This window comes from Capricornis sumatraensis, chromosome 17 (genome assembly GCF_032405125.1).
Source record: "Capricornis sumatraensis isolate serow.1 chromosome 17, serow.2, whole genome shotgun sequence".
Taxonomy (NCBI): domain Eukaryota; kingdom Metazoa; phylum Chordata; class Mammalia; order Artiodactyla; family Bovidae; genus Capricornis; species Capricornis sumatraensis.
In genome coordinates this window covers 71,814,727-71,836,619 of record NC_091085.1, presented here as the reverse complement: position 1 = coordinate 71,836,619, position 21,893 = coordinate 71,814,727, and positions in this window count along the sequence as shown.

The window sequence follows — 21,893 nt, the reverse complement described above, 5'->3', positions numbered from 1 at the left end:
ACCACCTCTGTGACCTTGGGCAAGTCACTTCACTTCCTCTGTGCCTTGGTTTACTCATCTGTAAAATGGGATGATAAATAGGACCTAAATAGTCAAAGCTATGGCTTTTCCAGGGGTCCTATGCGGATGTAAGCCCTGGGCCATAAAGAAGGCTGAGTGCCGAAAAATCGATGCCTTCAGGCTGTGGTGCTGGAGAAGACTCTTGACAGTCCCTTGGACAGCAAGATCAAACCAGTCAATCCTAAAGGAAATCAACCCTGCATAATATCATTGGAAGGACTGATGCCCTCCTAGCCGCCTCACCCAGGGGCTCACAGTGCCTCAGCAGCAGGGCTGGCAGGCTCACGAGGGTTTCCGACCTCCTGAGGCAGAGGGATTACCTCCACTGGGGACCGAGGAGCGTCCAGACACAGAGGGACGCTCCAGCTGCCCACCCCAGGATGGTGCTGCCATCAGTCAAGACTCAGCTTCCCGGACTCCTACTCACGGGGCTCAGTCCCTCTGGATCCCCAAACATGCCCCTTCCCCATCCACAGCACCCCTCCTGTGGCCCTGGCCCTGCCCCTCACCCCCGTAGCCCCAGGCTGACCCAAGAAGGGCACGATCCCACGCTGAGGGCACCTGTAAGTTCAGTGTGACCAGAAAGGGCAGCAAAATGTCCTTCTCACGCTGAACTGGGTCCTATCTCACTCTTAAGTGGGCGAGTCAAGCACTGTGCCTGGTCCCTCCACAAAGAGCCCTCCGGTGATAGCACAAGAGAGCGGTGGGTGATGCCCCAGCGGACTGATACACGAAGAAGCTCAAGTCCGAGAGGCTCCTGCAGCCCCTAAAGGGCAGGGCTGTGACCTGAACTCAAGGCTGTCTGCTTTCAAAGCTTGGCCTTATCCCCAGCTACACACTTCCGGTGTCGCTCACAACCACATGTGGGTTTGGGCTCCGCAGTGATACAGAGCGGGATACTGGAGCCAGACCCCCAAGCTGTACCACTGACAACCTCCATGACTGCAGGCAAGGTACTTGTCATCTTTTGTGCCCCAGTATCCGTCTCTGTTAGGGAAAACATTTTATCCACTTCAGGGGGCACTGAGATCCTTAAGTGAGGTCACTCATATAAAACGCCCAGTAAATGCTGTTCTTTTTTTTTTTCTTTTTAAGATCTTTATTCCATTAGAATGGCTTTAGTCAGCCCTTGTTTTCCTTGAGTGAAGGCTCCCTAAAAGTCTTATCAGCTACTCAGTTTTTTTTTAAATAAGTCTTAAATACAGACTTGGCAAATTCAGAGTAGAGAAAACACGGGGGAGACTTGGCTCTCGGAAAGTGATGCCGGCCAAATCAGATGGCTGGAGGTTCTTAGAATCCGCTTAGAAAGCAGAAGAACGAGACAGGGAGAAGGGGCCTGGTAGGAGGCCACAGACTGTCAGGGTCAGCGTGGGGACAAGGACTCGGGTGTCTTCACCTCCCATCCTGGGGTCTGCAGCCAACAACTGTGGGCCCAACGTGGCGAGGAGGCAGAAATGCCTTTTCCCATGTGCCAACCAGCACCCTCTCCTGAGGCCCCCAGGAGGTTACTGCAGGGGGACCCAGGCAGACTACACTTACGCAGGAAAGCCAGCATCCCTCCCAACACCCCTGTCACGTTGTCCCCAAGCCCACCACTATCAAAAGCTCCAGGAAGGCGCATTGCCAGATACACGAAAACAAGCATCAAACCGGGCCACGTGCAGATATGGCTGCATCATTCATGAGCACTTCTGCCGTCTTAAGCCTGAGAACACAACACACATGAACTGATTTGAGTCAACCCTGCTAGCATCAGAGCGCCCCCAGAATATCCCACCCAGTGGTCCTGCTGTCATTCCTTCCATCGGGCCAGCGTTTCTGGAACCTGCACTTGGCCCGGCGGGGGAGTGTGGGGCTGTGATTTCCGGCCCAAGAATGGAAAGGTCAGAAAATATGAGATGGGAGTTTCCTCTCTTGCCTAACCACTTTGAATCCTCATTTGTCCCTCCATGTACTGCCCATCTGGCAGCCACGCGTAGGTGAATTCACACTCCTCTCGTGATTAACGCCTCCCCGCCCCCCACCCACACCAGCTTCCATCTCACTCAGAGTACAAGCCCAAGCTTCCGAGGGCCACAGGCCCTGCACGACCGGCCGCCTGTTCCATCTCCTCCTCCTCCGTTCTTTTTCACTCTGCTGCAGCCTCGCTGGCCTCCTGGGGATTCGCTGGCCTCCTGGTGATTCGCTGATCCCCTCTCAAGGCCTTTGTGCTTGCTGTTCCCTCTGTCAGGGACACCCTTGCCACGGATGTCTGCCCGGCAGGGCTCTGCTCAACGTCACCCCGTCAGAGAAGCCGCCCTTGAGGGTCACCTCTGGAGCCCGCTTCCCACCACGCTCCACCGCCTTTCCTGCTTTATCTTCCTCCCAGCTCCCGCTGCTTCTAATACCTATTTATTATGTATTTATTAAACTTCACAACAGAGCTTCCCAGGTGGTGCTAGTGGCAAAGAACACATCCGCCAATGCAGGAAACGCAGGGTTGACCCTTGGGTCGGGAAGATCCCCTGGAGGAGGGCATGGCCACCCACTCCAGTATTCTTGCCTGGAGAATCCCATGCACACAGGAGCCTGGTGGGCTACAGTCCATGGGGTCACACAGAGTCGGCCATGACTGAGCACAGCTTCTCAAGAGCATGTGAGCAGGGATGTTGTTTTTGTTCATTTCTCAACCTTCCTGCAACAGCGCCTGGCACCTAGTATATGCTCAAGAAATGTTTGTGAAGAGGAGAGAGGAAGTTTCCTTCTAAGAACTGCCAGAAAAGGTCCGTCTCGGCCCTTGCTGCCAGTTGAAGTCTCCTGAGGTACAACTCCAAGCAAGACCCTCCCCTGCTCACAAATCTTCCAGAGCTCCCCACTCTCTGAGGGGGCAGACGCTGCAGCCAAGCATTCACAGCGCTGCACAGGCTGTGACGCATGGACCTCTCCTGACTCATCTCCTTCCCCTACACACATCGGAACCCCCAGCTGGCTTCTAGGGACTCTGCTGAAGCTTGTGGTTCCCAACCTCTGCCCTCTGGGAATGAGGGGCCATGAGGCCGTGCTCCAGATCCTGGCAAAGCGTGATCTGAATCCTGGCTTCTCCACCCGCCAGCCGTGTGACCATCTCCGTGCCTCCAGTTCCTCTTGTATCCAGGAGAGGAGGTGGTAAGTCTCCCTGTTAGGGCTGTCTGTCATGAGGGGTGAAGGAGGTAAGCATCTAGGGACCACTCAGCCCAGCTGTGCTATTCTGACCTGGAAACTTCCTCGTGATGGGGGCTGTGCTGTGCTTTCAGGATGCTGAGCAGCATTTCCGGTCTCTCCCCACTAGATGCCAGAGCATCTCCAGCTCTGACAACCGAAGACGTCTCCAGACGATGCCAAATGTCCCAGTGGGTGGGGGGTAAGGCTGCCAGATTTAGCAATGCATATTTATTCCAAAAGACTATTCATTGTTTATCTTAAATTTGAATTTAACTGTGTGACCTGTGTGCTATCTGGCAATCCTACCTGGGAGGCAAAACTGTCCTTCCTCCTTCCTCAAGAGCCCCGGGGTTAGAGGGACACCACCGTAGGGTCCTGTTGCTAACATCCCTGTTTTCCTTCTTGACTTCCTCCAACCTTCTCAGCACGTCCCACCCTCCTGCCCTGATCGCCCACTCAGAGGTGGGGAGGTTCAGCTCCCCAAACAACCCCGGCTCAGCCGCTGTGACGATGGCCCCCCCGGAACAGCCCTCGCACCAGCTCCAGGAAGCAGAGCTAAACGTGGCTTCCTCTCATCCCCAGACTCTTTCCCGGGGTCTCTCTGCAGACCCACAAGCCCCTGCCTTCTCCCCTCCAGTTAAGAGGCCAAGCAGGCCCAGCCAAGAGGCAGGAAAACAACGCAGTTAGTCACTTCGCTTCCGTTATCAACCCGTGTCACGTGGCTGGCTCCTTTAATGGTAGTCGTCATGGCAACAGGAAGCCAGTCCCTGCTGCTCTGGGAACCAAAACAAAATTAAAGGGGTGGAGGCGGGGAGGGGCAAGGAGGGGAGGGCTAAGGGAGCCAGGAAGGAGCCAGGAGAGAGTGGCTGGATTTGACTGGAGGAAATCATGCTGAGACCATCCTGTCCCCAGCTGTCCCTGGGGAGGGAGACAGTTAAAAAAAAAAAAAAAAAGATTCCTGTCCTGGAGAAGCTCAGGCTAACATGGTGGGTGTTTTCACATGGTTTATACTGACAGGTGAGTAATTTTCATCCCCATTACGAATAAACTAGAATCCAGACACGTGTGAAGGTAAAGACAGATGCTTGTCCAAGATTGCACAACTGACGAGCAATCAGTTTCAGCTCCACCCTCTTCTTTCCATATTCCTCATGCCCTCCCCACTCCTTTCCTCTTGCCTTTAGGATAGGACCACATGGTCTGCCCCCTCTGCGTGCAGCCCTCTGCACTCCAGCCATTTCCGAGTCCCCCCTCCCACCTCCCCGCGCCCATTCCTCCCAGTTTGTGGTTCCCCCTCCAGCTACAAAGTCTTGGCGTGTGCAGTTCCCTCTGCCAGGAATCGTTTTTCCGCTATCTCTCACCACCTCATACCTTCACCTAAAAAGCCGACTTATCCTTCACACAGCTTCTTAAACACCACTTCCTCCAGGAAGCCTTCCTGAGCCCCCTGCATGCAATTACATCTGGATACATGCTCTTGTAATGCCAAGTGATGCTTGCTTCTCCTCTAGACCTTGGTGCACACCCTGCAATTACCCCTTTAATTACACTACCCCCCAGGATGTCTGTCAGGCTCTGTCCACCATACTAGAGTGTCAGCCCCGAGAGGACTCAGCCGATCTAGTTCACCGTGGGATCCGCAGAGCCCGGCCGAGTCAGCACTCGACAGAGCTTCCAGCCCCACAGCCTCTGCCAGCCTTTGTGGCTTCAGTGGCTCAGACAAAAGCTTGCAGACCCGCCTGGCTTATCTACAGAAACTTGCTGTTAAGTTGCCCCGTTCCAGAAAGAAGGATGGGAGGCACCTCTGGGCAAGGCTGCGACAGGCAGGGATGTGGCTTTGAACCCAGAGGGTGCAAGGAAGGAAGACTTGACTCCTAGTTTTCTAAGCAAAGAGCTCCCCTTTGCCTTCCCATTGGAGATGCTCCCCGAGGAGGTGGTCAGAGGAAGGAGAGAGGAGGTCTACTTTGGAGGGGCGTGTGTGTGGCTGGATTTGTCTCCATACCCTTGGCGGGGGGTACCCATGCTGAACAGGGGGCTCAGAGACAGAAAACTGTTCCCCTTTACTGGTTCTGTGTCCCTCCCTCTCTTGCTCCCTCTCTCTGGGCCAGTTTTCTCATCTATAAAATGGAAATTATAGCACCCCCACACACTGAGATTGTGGTGCCGTGTAGACGTGAATGGGCATGTTTTTGATTTAGGGGGTAAGAACCTGGCTCTGATGCCAGGCCAGGCTTGGGAGGGTCTGTCCCTTCTGGGCTGTGCGTTCGTGAGGAACTCACTCCTCCTCTGTGAGCCTCAGTTTCTGTGTCTGTAAAATGGGGAAAACCTCACTGACTTCATAAAATTACTGTGCACACAGGATACAGCTTAGAGTAGCCTCCAGGAAGTGGAAGCACTAATTACCATAATGATGAGCCTCGAGAAATGCAAAATTTAGAATCAGCCATCAGCTTGCGAAGTCCTGCCCTCTGATTGCACTTCAGGGTCAATGGATACTTGAGTTCTTGACCAAACTTGGCAAGGTCTGCCTCTGCACCCCCACCCACCCCTGCCCAGGCAACGAGCGGGATGCCAAGAGGTCCCTTAGACCAGATGGCCTTGGCCTCCAGTCAGGCAGAAAGCTCATCCCAATCGCCAAACTCAGCGGCTCACAAGAGAAAATGCAGCCTTCGATCACCAGGGGGAAAGTGTCCCCCCCCAACCTGGCCAATAGCCCAAAGCAGACTGACATGGATGGGACCTCCAAGGACACCGGACCAATGCTTCCTCCTCCAGACATGGAGAAACTGAGTCCTCGAGAGGGGAAGGAACTCGCAAGGGCATTGAGGGAGCTGGTGGCAGAGCTGGGTTTAGGGCTCAGCTGGAGGCCTGCCCAGAGCAGAAATCACTCCCTCCAACATGCTCACAATCTCTTCAGCTTGTAGCCGTGCCCCCGACGCCCCCCAACCCAGCCCCCGACCCTCAGTGGAACCATGTCCTTAAAAACACAGCCATTCTGGGTGAAAATACATGGAGAGCACATAGAACATCTGGGTTTAATGAAACAACGAACACAAAAATTGCAGGGTTTTACTCTGAAGGCTTTTGGAGGGGGCAGTCTATACCCACTCTCGCCTGAAACAGTCATCCGAACGTGTAGCTTTCGACGGAAAGAGGGTCTAGACAGAGCTCTCTTCAGGTCCCCACAGGGGTCTCTGTGAGCGTAAAAGTTCTGGGCCTTTCTGAGGGATTTCATGTGTATGTCTCCTTACTCAGAGACACTAGAATGTGCGTGCAATCAGCCTGGAGCGGATTCTTTCAGCAACAGCGGGACGTGCCACACACAGAGACACACACAGACACACGCCCACGCTCCCGGGGGGGAAGGGGCAGCAACAGGTCCCAGCGCTGAGACTGCCCTTGGTGGCTGGCTGGCTGCCACCGTGCGGGGAGGGCCTTTTTGGTGGTCAGCACTGCCTCCAGATACCAGCACCCTCAACACACCCGGAGGCACAGGACCAGGCCAGCCCCCTCCACCGAGAGCTGAGTGCTCAGAACGCAGAGGTGAGGCATGCTCGGCAGTGATGGGGTCCCAGGTGGTGGGATGCAGGGTGACATGGGGGCATGCACACACACACGGCCGCAGCCTCACTCATCCACACACAGATTCACGCCATCCCATGTCACACGCACAGACACAGCCACTGGTTCACTCATTCACACATTCCTGCATCACACAGATACACATCATAATCAGAAAAACAGATAAACACACAGATGTATGGACACACAGAGATACACTTAGATATCTCCAGGGAGATGCGTGGATGTGCTCAGATACACATACAGCTGCACATCCTCACTCACACAGGCATGTGCGTGTACACACACAGACACACACAGACACAGAGTACACACAGGCATGTTTGTGTACACACACACACACACAGTCCACACAGGCATGTGCATGTGCATGTACACGCGCATACACACACACACACACACACACACACACACACACAGAGTCCAGGTATCTAAATGCTTCCCTAGGCACCCATCACTATAGATTCTCTTGCTCTGTGAGAAGTCATGAACTATTAACTCTGAAGGCTAGACTGGGCTAACCCCAGGGAGAGTGAAGGGTCAGAGGGGCAGCTGAACCCTGACTAATTCTCACCTTCCTGCCAGAGTCGGCTGGGTGGGGGTCCGGGGACCCTGCCTGCCAGGAGAGCAGGCACACATGCCTACCAGTGGACTTAACCCACTGGCTTGGGACTCTCAGGGAGGGGTCCCCTGGCTCCTCGGGGTGGCTCCAAGGACTGAATTTAGGGGAGGAGTGTGTGCAGGAAGCTTTATTTTCCCAAAGTGAATCCCCCCGCTTCCGGAAGTCTGGTCCACTGCCTGCAGCCCCATCCAGGCCTCCCCGACTCAACAAGCCCCGACAGCAGCAACCCCCCTCCCCCCTGCCCCAGGTGCGTTTCTCACCTTGATGAGACCCACCCACCTGCTCTTCCACAAGAGGGGGTCCTACCGAGACACATCCAGGTATGTCCCCCCACCTGGAGGGCCCTCACGCAGCAGTTGCTCCTGTACACAGCATAAAAACACCCAGGGCCCCCTACCCCCTACTCCCACCCCCAAACTCACCTGCTTCTAGCCCTGCGCGAGGTTAGCCCCCACCCAGGTGGGCCCGCCACCCCAGCTGGCCACGCGGCCTTTGGAGACGCTTCCCTGGGGGTGGCTGCGGCGGCCCCCTCCCCGGGGGTCGCGCCGCCCGCCTCCTCCCGGCACTCACCTCCTTCTTGACCGTGCGCAGCAGCCTCTGCCGGGTCTCCGCCTCTGTGGGGTGAGACGGGAGGGCGGCCGCTCAGCCCAGGGCTGGGGGCCGCGCTGCGGAGCTGCCTTCCCCCCGCCCCCGCACCCTGCGCCCCCTTACCCGCCAGCCCCGAAGCCATGGCTGCGCGCGCGGCGATCCGAGTCCGGGTGGCGGCGGCGGCTCCCGGGCGCTCCACTCGCCTGCTGCAGCCGCGGCGGGGCGGGGCGAGCGCCGAGTGACGGTCCAGGCGCCAGACGTCAGGCCCCGCCGCGGCCGCCCCACCCTCCCGGGAGCCACGCCGGGCCGCCCAGGTCCTCCCAGAGGCTCCTCCCCGCCCGACACACACCCTCGGTCCCGCGCGTCCCGAGGAGCCGGCGCCGGCACCTCCCTCCCAAGGGGAGACCCACCACCACGACCACTTCCATGCCCACCCTTCTTCTATGGGGCCGGGAAAGACATCATCACTTGTTCACTCTCTGCGGTGTGCCAGGTTCGGATGTGGCGGTGGGGGGCGGGCGTGGGGGGGCCACTACCGACGGTCTCCTAGCCTGTTTTTTCCTCTTTAAAATGGATATAGTTTGATCCCCTCATAGGAATGACATGAGACTTAAAGGAAGTCCTGAATGTAAAGCGCTTAACACACATCTAGGGATAAAGGGCCGGCAGCCACAAAGGATAGCTGGGCTGCATACTGTTACTATTATCATTACTGCTCCGGCTACTGTAGGCATGCCTCTTTTTATCGTGCTTCGCTTTACTGCACTTTACCTTTGCGGGTTTCGCTTTTTACAAATGGAAAGTTTGGGGCACGTCGGTCTGTGCCATTTCCCCAGGGGCATCGACTCGATCGCTTTGTGTCTCTGTCACATTTTGGTAGTGCTCATAATAAATATTTCACACCCTCCACCAGCAAAAAGACTGAATCCTCCATGAAGTCGCCGATGACGGGCTTCCCGCGTGGCGCTAGTGGTAAAGAACCCGCCTGCCAATGCAGGAGACATAAGAGACACAGGTTCCAACCAGAGGTTGGGAAGATCCCCTGGAGAAGGGAATGGCAGCCCACTCCGGGATTCCAGTATTCCAGCTCCACTCCAGTATATCCAGCCGTGGATCCAGAGTCCCCTCTTTTCCGTTTGTCAGTGTCAGGGGGGCCTTTGGCCATAAGCCACAGGTGCTGACTTTGGCTAACTTTGCAAAACGGAATAGACTGGAAGGATGGCAGGCATTCCCAGAGTCCAAGGGAGGCTGGAGTGCTCAGAAACTGGGTGAAACCAAGGCAGCGCTGGAAGGCCAGCAAGAGAGACTTGAACAATCATCTGACAGAGACAGGGTGTTTAGGGCACCACCACTCAGGTGATAGGAACTCCATCTATTTGAGGTCCTGTTGCAGAACGGGAGCGTCTGATTGGTCTGGCCTGGGTCACACGCCTGCCCCCTGCTGGGGGAGGGCCGCCTCATTCACAGCCCTACTGCCCCACCATCTCCAGGCAGGTGTGGTGGGTCCCCTTGGAGCCCAGAGAATAGGGAACAGTTGCTTGTTAGCAAAAATACCTAACAACCAAGTGAACAGAAGAGACTGATCCAGGGGTTCTGTTCTTGACTGTGCCCCTAAGATGATGGAGTTACTTTAGAAAAGTAGGGCATCCAAGCCCCACCTTGGTGTGTGTTTCCTAAAACCCGTGTTTTTCCTTCTGTCTCGCGCATGTGTGTGTGTTAACATGCTTCAGTCGTGTCCAACTCTTGGCGACCCCATGGACTGTAGCCCGCTAGGCTCCTCTGTCCGTGGGATCCTCCAGGCAAGAATACTGGAGTGGGTTGTTGTGCCCTCCTCCAGGGGATCTTCCCAATCCAGGGATGGGACCCCTTAGGTCTCCTGCACTGGCAGGCAGGTTCTTTACCACTAACTAGCACCACTTGGCAAGTTTTCCTCCTACCAAGCTCAAAGCATGGGAAGGTGACTTGTACTGCTCCTTCCTTGAAAACCTGGAGCTTTTCTTCCAAAAGGAAGGATTTGATGAAGCTTGCTTTAGTGGCAACAGGAAGATGGGCATCTATGGGACCTGGATTTGCTCAGGTTTTTGGACCCAGACTCAGTTTTTTATTTTTGGGGGCTCCAAAATCACTGCAGATGGTGATTGCAGCCATGAAATTAAAAGACGCTTACTCCTTGGAAGGAAAGTTATGACCAACCTAGATAGCATATTCAAAAGCAGAGACATTACTTTGCCAACAAAGGTCCGTCTAGTCAAGGCTATGGTTTTTGCAGTAGTCATGTATGGATGTGAGAGTTGGACTGTGAAGAAAGCTGAGCACTGAAGAATTGATGCTTTTGAACTGTGATGTTGGAGAAGACTCTTGAGAGTCCCTTGAACTGCAAGGAGATCCAACCAGTCCATCCTAAAGGAGATCAGTCCTGGGTGTTCTTTGGAAGGACTGATGCTGAAGCTGAAACTCCAGTACTTTGGCCACCTCATGTGAAGAGTTGACTCATTGGAAAAGATCCTGATGCTAGGAGGGATTGGGGGGCAGGAGGAGAAGGGGACGACAGAGGATGAGATGGCTGGATGGCATCACGGACTCGATGGACGTGAGTTTGAGTGAACCCCGGGAGTTGATGATGGACAGGGAGGCCTGGCGTGCTGCGATTCATGGGGTCGGAAAGAGTCGGACACGACTGAGCGACTGAACTGACTGAACTTGGACCGTGAGCTTGGCTCTCTCTGCTGCAGTTAGACCACTCACCACTAGGGGCGCTGGCACCGAAGGTCAGCTTGTTGAGTCGCAATCTCTCTTGAGATAGAGCAGGAAATCTTTCCTGGGTCCCAAAGCCCAAAAGCAGGGTCTGAGAATCCCACCATCTGACTCACTGCTACCTAGGCTTTGTCTCATACCTGTGCAGCTGACCCCTTGTTCAAATGCCAGAACCAGCGAGGAAGGCCTGTTCCTCCTGCAGTGTCCCTTTAGCGCCCTCTACGGGGAAAACTCAGCATCGTGCTTAGCATAAATGAGACAACGTTAACGCTACCGAGAAGCCCCCGTTGGACTCTGGGAAAACCCATTTTTCCTCCAGTTTATTGCCTTTTGCTTAAGTTAGCCAAAGGCAGCTTCTGTGGCTTATGGCCAGAGATCCCTGAACAGTTCCATTTATTACGGAAGAATGAATTTGGAATTGAAAAGCAGTACACTGATTACTGGTACAATGGCATGGCCTCATTGTGAAGCCACTGACCCAGCGTTTTCTATTACTTGCAGTTGAAAACATTGTGCTCATAAAATTATTCCATGGAATGTGTTCATCTGTTTCTATGAACATGAATAGAAAAAAAGCTGACCTACTTTTCCACTTAGAAAATGAACATCTCTCTCTGTCAATAAATGCAGATCGCAATCATTCCAGGCACGTGGGAGAGCAGGTGCAAAGGCCCTGGGGTGAATGGGTGTGGTGGAGACCGTCACACAGTCCGTGCGTAAGGCTCCTCCAGTCCATAACTCCTTAAAAAAGCCCGAGAGCCTTGATTTTCTTCTTACTTTCTCATCCCACATTCTCTCCACCAGCAAGCCTTTTAAATCTACTGTGGTAATATTCACATAACATTCACCACTGTGACTAGTTTAAACTGGACAGTCCAGTGGCATTTCCTCCCAATGTGCGGAGGCCATCACCACTGTCTAGTTCCAGAACACTTCTTCACCTCAAAAGGAAACCCTGTACCCATTAAGCAGCCTCTCCCCATTTCCCCCTTCCCCATAACTTTCAGCAACCACTCATCTGCTTTTTGTATCGATGAGTCTGCCTATTCTGCAGATTTCATTAAATTAAACGAGCCGATGTGTAGCCCTTATATCCAGCTTCCTTGACATACCGCAATATTTTTGAGGTTCATCCATGTTACAGCACATAGTACTTCTTTCCTTTTTATGACTTAATATTCCGTTGTGTGGACATACCCACCCAGTGGGTGGATATGTTTCTCCATTCATTAGTTGATGGACATCTGGATGGTTTCTACCTCTTGGCTGTTATAAATAGAGTGCTTCTGTGAACAGAGCTGTACACATTGGCGTAGAAGATTTTATGTGGACAAATGTTTTTAACTTGCGTATTTGATACCTAGGAGTATAATTTCTGGGTGCTACAGGTTAAGAGTTTATGTTCTCTTCAGATTTACATGTTGATACCTAATCCCCAATGTGACAGTATTTGGAGGTGGGGCCTTTGGGAGGTGATTAGCTCAGGGGGATGGATCCCTCATAAATGGGATTAGTGCCCTTATAAGAGATCCTGGAGAGCTTTCTGGCCTCCTCCACCATATGAAAATACAGCAAGAAGATAGCCATCTAGAAATCAGGAGGTAGCTCTCGTCAGACACTGGATTTGTCAGTATCTTGATTGTGGACTTTCTAGCCTTCAGAACTGTGAGAAATAAATCTCTGTTGTTTATAAGCCAACCAGTCTATGGTATTTTAACAGTCCAGGCTGACAAAGACATCGGTCATATGGCCATTCTATGCTTAATGTTTTGAGAAGCCTCCATATTCTTTTCCATAGCGACTGTGCCATTTCATATTACTACCAGCAGTGCACAAGGATTTCAGTTCTTTTCACATCCTTGCCAAAACTATTTTCCTTTTTAAAAATTAAAGTCATCCCAATGGGTGTGAAGTGTTATCTGATTGTGATTTTGATTTGCATTTTCTTAATGACTAATGATGTTGTACATCTTTTCATATGCCTGTGAGCCATTTGTAAAACTTTTCTGGAGAAATTTTATTCTAGTCTTTTGCTCATTTTAAACTGAATTGTCTTTTTGTTGGTGAGATGCATGAATTCTTTCTGTATTCTGGATACTAGACTCTTATAACACATATAATTTGCAAATATTTTCTCCCATTATGTGGGCTCTTTTCTTTCTTGACAGTGGCCTAGTAAGATAGTGCAAAAAAATTTTTTTTTAAGTTTCAAATTTTTATGAAGTCCAATTTAGGTATTTTTTATTACTTGTGATTTTGATGCCATATCTAAGAAACCATATCCAAAACCAGGATTATGCCTATTTGCCCCTGTGTTTTCTCCTAAGATTTTTATCGGTCCAGCTTTTATCTTTAAGTCTTCAGTCAGAGCACGTGCCTATGAGTGGGGCCTGGAGAGGATGGGAGGGAGTGGAGAGTGTTCCGGGTGGCTCCAGGAAGCCTGGCTCCTGCTTCACAGTCCTGGCCTTCTGCACATCCTTCCCGATTCTCCAAGTCTGTCTTCTCATCTATAAAATGGGACAGGTGTTAATTTTACTTGTCTATTCATCGCCCAGTGCACCTGTGAGGATGAGAATCAAATGACATCGTGTTTATGGAGATTCTTGGTGTACACAGGATCGTTAATTTAGCGAAGTGATACAGTAATGTTATCGAGCTGCTAAAGCAGATCTCAGTCAAGGCTCTTGGGAGAGAAATGACACTCGCTCTGAGTCACTTAAGCTGATGGAAAGATACAGGGGTGGGGGGTTGGGGGGTGGATTTGATAGAAAAAAAGGACAAGCCAAACAGCAGTATCTCTGGCTGTGTGAGGCTGATGGATTTTCTCTTGCTGTGTGTGGCTCCATTCTCTCTGCTGATGGGTCTTGTTCCCTTCACTGACGTAAGGGAAGGGAGACTTACTCTGAATTGTGGACTCTTTCCAGCAGCGTGCTTTTAAAAAAGTTATTATAAACATATGTTACCTTTTCACAAAATATAAAGTAAAAAGGATAATAATAAAAAATGATGGGGTAAGATCTCAGCAGGAATTGGAAGTACTGGCCTGTTTTGTGAATCTTGCCTCCTTGTGAATCAGCTGCTTCTCCAGGAAGGCCTGGTTTCTTTGTTTGGAGTGTGGCTTTTAAAACCAAGATCTGGGCATTAGGTGCCTTCTGCTCCGCCTTATTCTGCCTCCCTCCTTCTCTTCACACACTCTTTGAGATCTTGGGATTCCAGTTTCCTGGAGGGAGATAAGTTTGTGTTAGAAACAAAGACAGACCACAGGCAAGGTCCAGGATGCAGGAAGCTGAGCTCTGGCTGCTTCTTGAGCAAGCTGTTCTTTAGGTCAGCTTTTGCTGCTTAGACCCTGGGAGTGTGGATCCCGAACCAGAGGAAAGGGAGCTGGGTGGTGACCCAACAGTTCTGTGTCCAACAAAGCCTGGGCAGGTGACGAGGGGACCCTAGCGACAGGGCTGCTTCTCACTGTGCCTTTGGCAGAATCAGGGTTACCAGCAGTAAAGGCCAGAGCCTACGTCTCAGCGCAGCCTTGCCTTGGTGTCACTGGGCTGTGTGCTGGCAACAAGGGGGCTCTGCTTGGATGCGCCCCTGGGTCCTGACTTAAGGGAGGGGCAATCGTGCCTGCAAACACAGGGTCACTGTTGGTCCCCAGGCCACTATGGGGGTGTTCTGGCGGGGGAGGGGGTGTTCCAGGTGTCCAGGCCCCTCTTCCCCCACAGCCGCTTGTGGTTCTCGGGGACCCACTCGCTTCTGCTGTAGTGCGGAGTGCTGCGAAGGGGCAGGTCGGCAAAACAAACACACAAAACCCAAAAGAACCACTTACCGGGGGCTCACATCACCGACACCTGGATGCCCTCTTTCATGGCTTACTTTTTAGGGAGTCCACCTCCCATTATCTCATAGGAACTAGGGAGTTCTTAAGAATTTTTGGGCTGGAAGCATTCTCTCAAGAACTAAATTTTGAATTACAAGAGACAGTTTGGGGAAGCGACATGGGCCTTAAAAGATCCACTTAATGTGATTTTGGGAGGCTTAAAGAAGTGACTCTGACCCTGTGAAATCAGGAAAGCAAAATGTATGGAAATTAAACTCAGACTGCACAACTATTCCTGGGAAGATGGTCTTACATTTGTACATATGGGTGATGTTGTACAAAAGCAATTTTACTTGTATTTAGAAGAGGAATCCTATAGTGATATTGTGGAGGCCACAAATATCTACCTACAGGATTAATTAATTTAAGTAAGTAATTAATTTAGGCTGTGCACTGTCCATGTGGTATACTAGTTCCCTGACCAGGAATTGAACCTGTGCCCCCCACAGTGGAAGCACAGAACCCTAACCACTGGCACATATTTTAATTTTTTCAAATGTCCTAATACCATGCAAGCACCTTGCTGTGGTTCGTCACAAACTCCTGATTCAAAAAGGCCTATTTTCTTCCCACATAGATGGAAAAGAATCTGAAAAAAAAACAGATTACATATGTATGTATAACTCAATCACCATGCTATACACTTGAAACTAACATCATATTGTAAATAAACTATAATTTAAAAATTTAAAAATAAATATCTAAAGTAAATGCTAATAACCTATAATGAGAAAGGATCTGAAAAAGAATATGTGTGTATATCCATATATTAAATCCCTTTACCCCTGTGCTGCACTGTTACTGTACCACTGGGCCTCTAGGGAATTTCCAGGAATTTTTAATTTTGGTTACTAAGGACACAAAAAGCCACCACGAATCTACTGTCTCCATATTTCATAGAAGAAAAACCATCTTTTAACACCTAAAGGGTAGGAAGCATCTAATTTCAGGAAAAAAGGAAAAAAAAAAAAATAGCCTTTCCCCAGGCAGGGACAGCTGGTGTTGGTACACCAACAATTTCACTGCAGAAATCTTCTGCCTCTGGCTTATGGAATCGAATCTTGCCTCTGATACTTCCTAGCTCTGTGACTTTGGGTAAGCAACTTCGCCTCTCTGTGACTTACCACCTCCTTCTGCGGGTCATTGAGAGGATCAAGTGATGCGAAGGCCTATGGAAAGGCCTTGTTTGTGCTTGTCATTCAGCCTCAGTCATTGTCTGACTTTTTACGACCCCGTGAACTGTAGCTCGCCAGGCTCCTCTGTCCATGGAATTCTCCAGGCAAGAATACTGGAGTAGGTAGCCATTCCTTTCTCCAGGGGATCTTCCCGACCCAAGGATCGAACTTCGGTCTCCTGCATTGCAGCACATTCTATAACTGTAAGTGAAAGTCGCTCTGCCATGTCTGACTCTCTGCGACCCCATGGACTATACAGTTCATGGAATTCTCCAGGCCAGAACACTGGAGTGGGTAGTCTCTCCCTTCTCCAGGGGATCATCCCAATCCAGGTATCAAACCCAAGTCTCCTGCATTGCTGGCAGATTCTTTATCAGCTGAGCCACAAGGGAACCCCAAGAATACTGGAGTGGGTAGCCTATCCTTTCTCCAGCAGATCTTCCCGAGCCAGAAATAGAACCGGGATCTCCTGCATTGCAGGCAGATCCTTTACCAACTGAGCTATCAGGGAAGCCCAGTCCATAATTATGCTGATATCGAGTTATCGTCACCAATATTCACAGGAGACAACAGCGCCACCGCGTGGCTCTGTATTCCAGGTGCAGACAGGGGCTTCGGTGGAGGCATCCACATGGGCAGTGAGTGGAAAGCTTGTGTAATGGCCAAGGTTGCGGGAGACACGGGAAGAAATGCCATAAATATTCATAGAATTATAAAGTTGGATCCTTACTTTATGCCATATACAAAAATTAATTCAAAACTGATCAAATATGTAAACATACGAGCGAAATCTATAAAACTTGAACAAAACAGGGCAAAAGCTACATGACATTGGGTTTGGCAATGCTTTCTCTTTTTTCCCCCTTTTTAAATGTATTTATTTATTTTTATTGAAATTTTTACTCGTACTGGGGTATAGTTGATTTGCAAACAATGTTGTGATAGTTTCAGGTGAACAGCAAACGGACTCCGTCGTACGTGTACCGGGATCCATTCTCCCCCAAACTCCCTCCCACCCAGACTGCCACACAACATTAAACAGAGTCTCCTGTGCTATCAAGTAGGTCCTCAAAGGTCAGCAGCGATTTCCTGGGTGTGACACCAGAAGCACAGGTGACAGAATAAAAATATATAAGTGGATGACATCAAAATTAAAAGTGCATCAAAGGACACAATACACAGAGTTTAAAAAAAAAAAAAAGGCAACTGAGAGGATGAGAGAATATATTTGAAAATCATTCCTAAGGGGTTGGGCTTCCCGGTGGCTCAGTGGTAAAGAATCTGGCTGGCAATGCACGAGACTCGAGTTCGACATTTGGGTTGGGAAGAGTTCCTGGAGAAGGAAATGGCAACTCGCTTCAGTTATTCTTGCCTGGAGAATCCTTTGGACTGAGGAGCCTGGAGAGTTACTGTCCACAGGGTTGCAGAGAGTTGGACACGACTTGGCGAGTAAACAGCAACGTGAGGAGTCGATATTCAGGACATACAGGAGCGACGGAAGGGTCTCCAAGGGACTCAGAATTCAACAACAGAAAACTAACGCTGCAATTAAAACCGTGCAAAGGAGGTGAATAGACACCATTTCCAAAGTATATACAGGTGGCCAGCAAACGTGAAGGGATGCTCAGAGTTGCTAATCATTAGCAAACACAAACGGAAGACTACAAGGAGGTGCCACCTCACATCCATCACAAGGGTTGCTCTCAAAGAGACAAAAGACAAGTGCTGGTGAGGATGTGGAGGAATTGTTAACTCTGTACACAGTTGGTGGGAATTTAAAATGCTGCAGCCACTAAGGAACACTGTGGTGGTTACCAAAAAACTTAGAATTGCCAGCAACTTCACTTTGGGGTGTATACCTAAAGGAATTGAAAGCAAGATCTCGAAGATCTTTGTACAGCCATTTTCATAGCAGCATCAATTACTACAGCTAATCCATGGAAGCAATTTATGTCTCCATTGGCAGACGAATGAATAAAGAAAATGCTTACATATGTATATCAGTTTTTCCAACATTCTCGGTTATAGCTTCTTTAAACTTATTTTTTTACTTTAGTATAGCTGGCTTACAATGCGTTAATTTGTGCTGTACAGCAAACTGATTCAGTTATACGCACATATTCTTTTTGCTCTGCTTTTCCATTATAGTTTATCACAGGATATTGAATATAGCTCCCGGTGCTGTACAGTAGGACCCTGTTGTTTCCACTCTCTATATAATAGTTTGCATCTGCTAATCCCAAACTCCCCGTCTGTCCTTCCCCCGCCTCCTCACCCCCTGGCCACCACGAGTCTGTTCTCTCTGCCTGTGTCTGTTTCTGTTCTGTATAGATGGCTCAGTGGTAAGGAATCCACCTGCCAGTGCAGGAGAGGCAGGAGACGTGGGTTCGATCCCTGGGTCAGGGAGATCCGCTGGAGAAAGAAATGGCAACCCGCTCCAGTATTCTTGCCTGGGAAATCCCATGGACGGAGGAGCCTGGCGGGCTGCAGTCCATGGGGTCGCAAAAGAGTGGGACACAACTGAGCGACTAACACTTTCACCTTCTTCCGTGTCGTATTTTAGATTTAACATATAAGTGATACCATGCCGTATTTGTCTTTCTCTTTCTCATTTACTTCACATAGTATGGTAATCTCTACGGCTGCCCTCTATGGGGTCCCACAGAGTCGGACACGACTGAAGCGACTTAGCAGCAGCAGGGCCATCCATGTAGCTGTAAATGGCATTATTCGTTCTTTTTTGTGGCTGAGTAGTATTTCAGTGTATATCAGTTCAGTTCAGTAGTATTTCAGTGTATATCAGTTCAGTTCAGTAGTATTTCAGTGTATATCAGTTCAGTTCAGTTCAGTCACTCAGTCGTGTCCGACTCTTTGCAACCCCACGAATCACAGCATGCCAGGCCTCCCTGTCCATCACTAACTCCCAGAGTTCACTCAGACTCATGTCCATGGAGTCAGTGATGCCATCCAGCCATCTCATCCTCTGTCGTCCCCTTTTCCTCCTGCCCCCAATCCCTCCCAGCATCAGAGTCTTTTCCAATGAGTCAACTCTTCTCATGAGGTGGCCAAAGTACTGGAGTTTCAGCCTCAGCATCAGTCCTTCCAATGAACACCCAGGACTGATCTCCTTTAGGATGGACTGGTTGGATCTCCTTGCAGTTCAAGGGACTCTCAAGAGTCTTATCCAACACCACAGTTCAAAAGCATCAATTCTTCAGCACTCAGCTTTCTTCACAGTCCAACTCTCACATCCATACATGACCACTGGAAAAACCATAGCCTTGACTAGATGGACCTTTGTTGGCAAAGTAATATCTCTGCTTTTCAATATGCTGTTTAGGTTGGTCATAACTTTCCTTCCAAGGAGTACGTGTCTTTTAATTTCATGGCTGCAGTCACCATCTGCAGTGACCTCAGTGTATATATGTATATCCATTTTCTTTATCCATCTAGCTGTCAGTGGGCGTTTGGGCTGTTTCCATGTCATGGCTCTTGTGAACAGTGCTCCTATGAACATAGGGTGTATGCATCTTTTGGAGTTATACTTTTGTTGGGTCAGGCTTCATCTTGATGTCCAACTCCAGTTGGTTGGTTCTGGAATTCTGGAGCTCTGTTTAAGAAAATCTGAGGCCACATCCGGGTTTGGCTGGGAAGAGCACAGTAATCAATTAGTAATGACTGCCCTGGCTTTCTCATCCCACTCCTCCAACAAAAGTCCATCCCATTGGGCTAGGAGGCTTAGGGGCTGCTTCCAGCTCTGTCCCACTTGTTTCAGGAACTGGCAGATCTAGTGTGGATCTAATTTGTATCTCGAGTCCCACACTCCTTGGTACCTGTTTCTGATTGATCTTCAGTCTTCATGAATCTAAACTCTGGGAGTTGGTGATGGACAGGGAGGCCTGGCATGCTGCAGTCCATGGGGTCGAACTGAACTGAACTGAACATTCTAGTTAAGGCTAAGTGATTTCTTGGGACTTCCCCAGGAGTGCAGTGGTTAAGGCTCCGCACTTCCACTGCTGTGTCAATCTCAGCTTCGGTCTCCTTATTTCCCTTGTGGATGAAAATCCTTTACTGCCATATCAGTAAACAAAAGATGTTGTTACCATCAGTCACGGCAGCTGCCCTCCTGCCATGAGCCACGAGGGGACTCAGGATGGAAACAGATGGCTCATTGCCAAGCCCTCAGCCACTGCAGGCACCCTCATCTGTGCACCCAGATGGGGACTCAGGATGGGAAAGAACAGGATACCAGTCCTAGACAGCAAAGTGAAGTGAAGTGAAGTCGCTCAGTCGTGTCCGACTCTTTGCGACTCTGTGGAGTGTAGTCTACCAGACTCCTCCCTCCATGGGATTCTCCAGGCAAGAGTACTGGAGTGGGGTGTCATTTCCTTCTCCAGAGGATCTTCCCGACCCAGGGATCGAACCCAGGTCTCCCGAATTCTAGGCAGACGCTTTAAGCTCTGAGCCACCAGGGAAGCCCAGGTGCCTATCAAAGGAGTGATGTCAAGGAGCCCAGACTCTTGCATCTTCCTTAGAAAAGAGCTAAATTCATTAACGTGAAGTGCCTGAAAATAGTGGAAGTGTCAGTTGCTCAGGCGTGTCCGACTCTTTTATGACCTCTTGGGCTACAGGTCACCAGGGTCCTCTATCCATGGCATTTCCCAGGCAAGAATTCTGGAGTGAGTTGCCATTTCCTTCTCCAGGGGATCTTCCCGACCCAGGAATCAAACCCGCGTCTCCTGCATCCCCTACGTTGGCAAGCTGATTCTTTACCACTGAGCCACCTGGGAAGCCTGGACACACGGATATTCCAGGGAAATCTTAGTGAGGACTCTGCAACTGGGGAGAACTAAATCAACATCTAAATTCAATACAACCTCAAATTAACAGGATGACAGAATTTGTTACAGTCAAGAACTCATTCCAAGGATTCTAAAGTTCATTTCAAAAAATATGTTTCAAAGACCAGCCAGAAATTTTTGACCACTTTTAGGCTTTTTTAATCTTTAGGATCATTTCAAGATACAGCAAACAAAATATTGTTACTGGAGCCCCCTGGACAGTGCAGAATTGAGTTTAGATTTAGAGCTGAGTGTGCACACAGGTTTCTGTTGGAAAACAATGGAATTTCAAAGCAGTGAGTAAGGTGAGGGTTATTCAAGTGTCAGTAACCTTCTCGTAATTAAAATGGGTATTCAGTGTGTACATCAAGGAATTAAACGCAGAACAATGCAACTATAAAAATATTAAAATAAAAAAATTCATGATTAAAAAAAATTTGTTCCCTTGTGGCTCAGCTGGTAAAGAATCTGCCTGCAATGCAGGAGACCTGGGTTTGAAGCCTGGGTTGGGAAGATCCCCTGGAGAAGGGAAAGGCTACCCACTCCAGTATTCTGGCCTGGAGAATTACATGAACTGTATAGTCCATGGGGTCGCAAAGAGTCAGACACGACTGAGCGACTTTCACTTCACTTTTCCTTTTTTACTTTAAGTGGCAAAGCCAGAGAACGACAAAACCTGGAAACAATGAACACATGTGCTCAGTCGCGTCCGACTCTGCGACCCCACGGACTGTAGCCTGCCAGGCCGTCTATGGGAGTTCCTAGGCAAGAATAGGAGTGGGTTGCTGTTTCCTCCTCTGGGGGGGTCTTCCCAACCCAGGGATAGAACCTGCGTCTCCTGCATTGCAGGCAGAATACGACAAATATCATCTGCAAAAACGACCTCCAATACTTGGCTTACAAATCACTGCAAATCCTCTTGTAGGGACGTGTGTGCCAAGGAGATGATTAGGGAGGAGCCGACATTAAGAGTCCAAAGAAGGTCACAGCAGCTACAACTTGGCTACATTGGCAACAGCAGGGATTTAGTTCAAGTATTAAGTGCTAAGGGCTTCCCAGGTGGCTCAGTGGTAAAGAATCCGCCTGCCAAGCAGGAGATGTGGGTTCAATCCCTGGACTGGGGATATTTCCTGAAGAAGGAAAGGGCAACCCGCTCCGGTATTCTTGCTTGGGAATCCCATGGACAGAGGGTTGGGCTGTAACTGGCCAGGCTGCAGTCC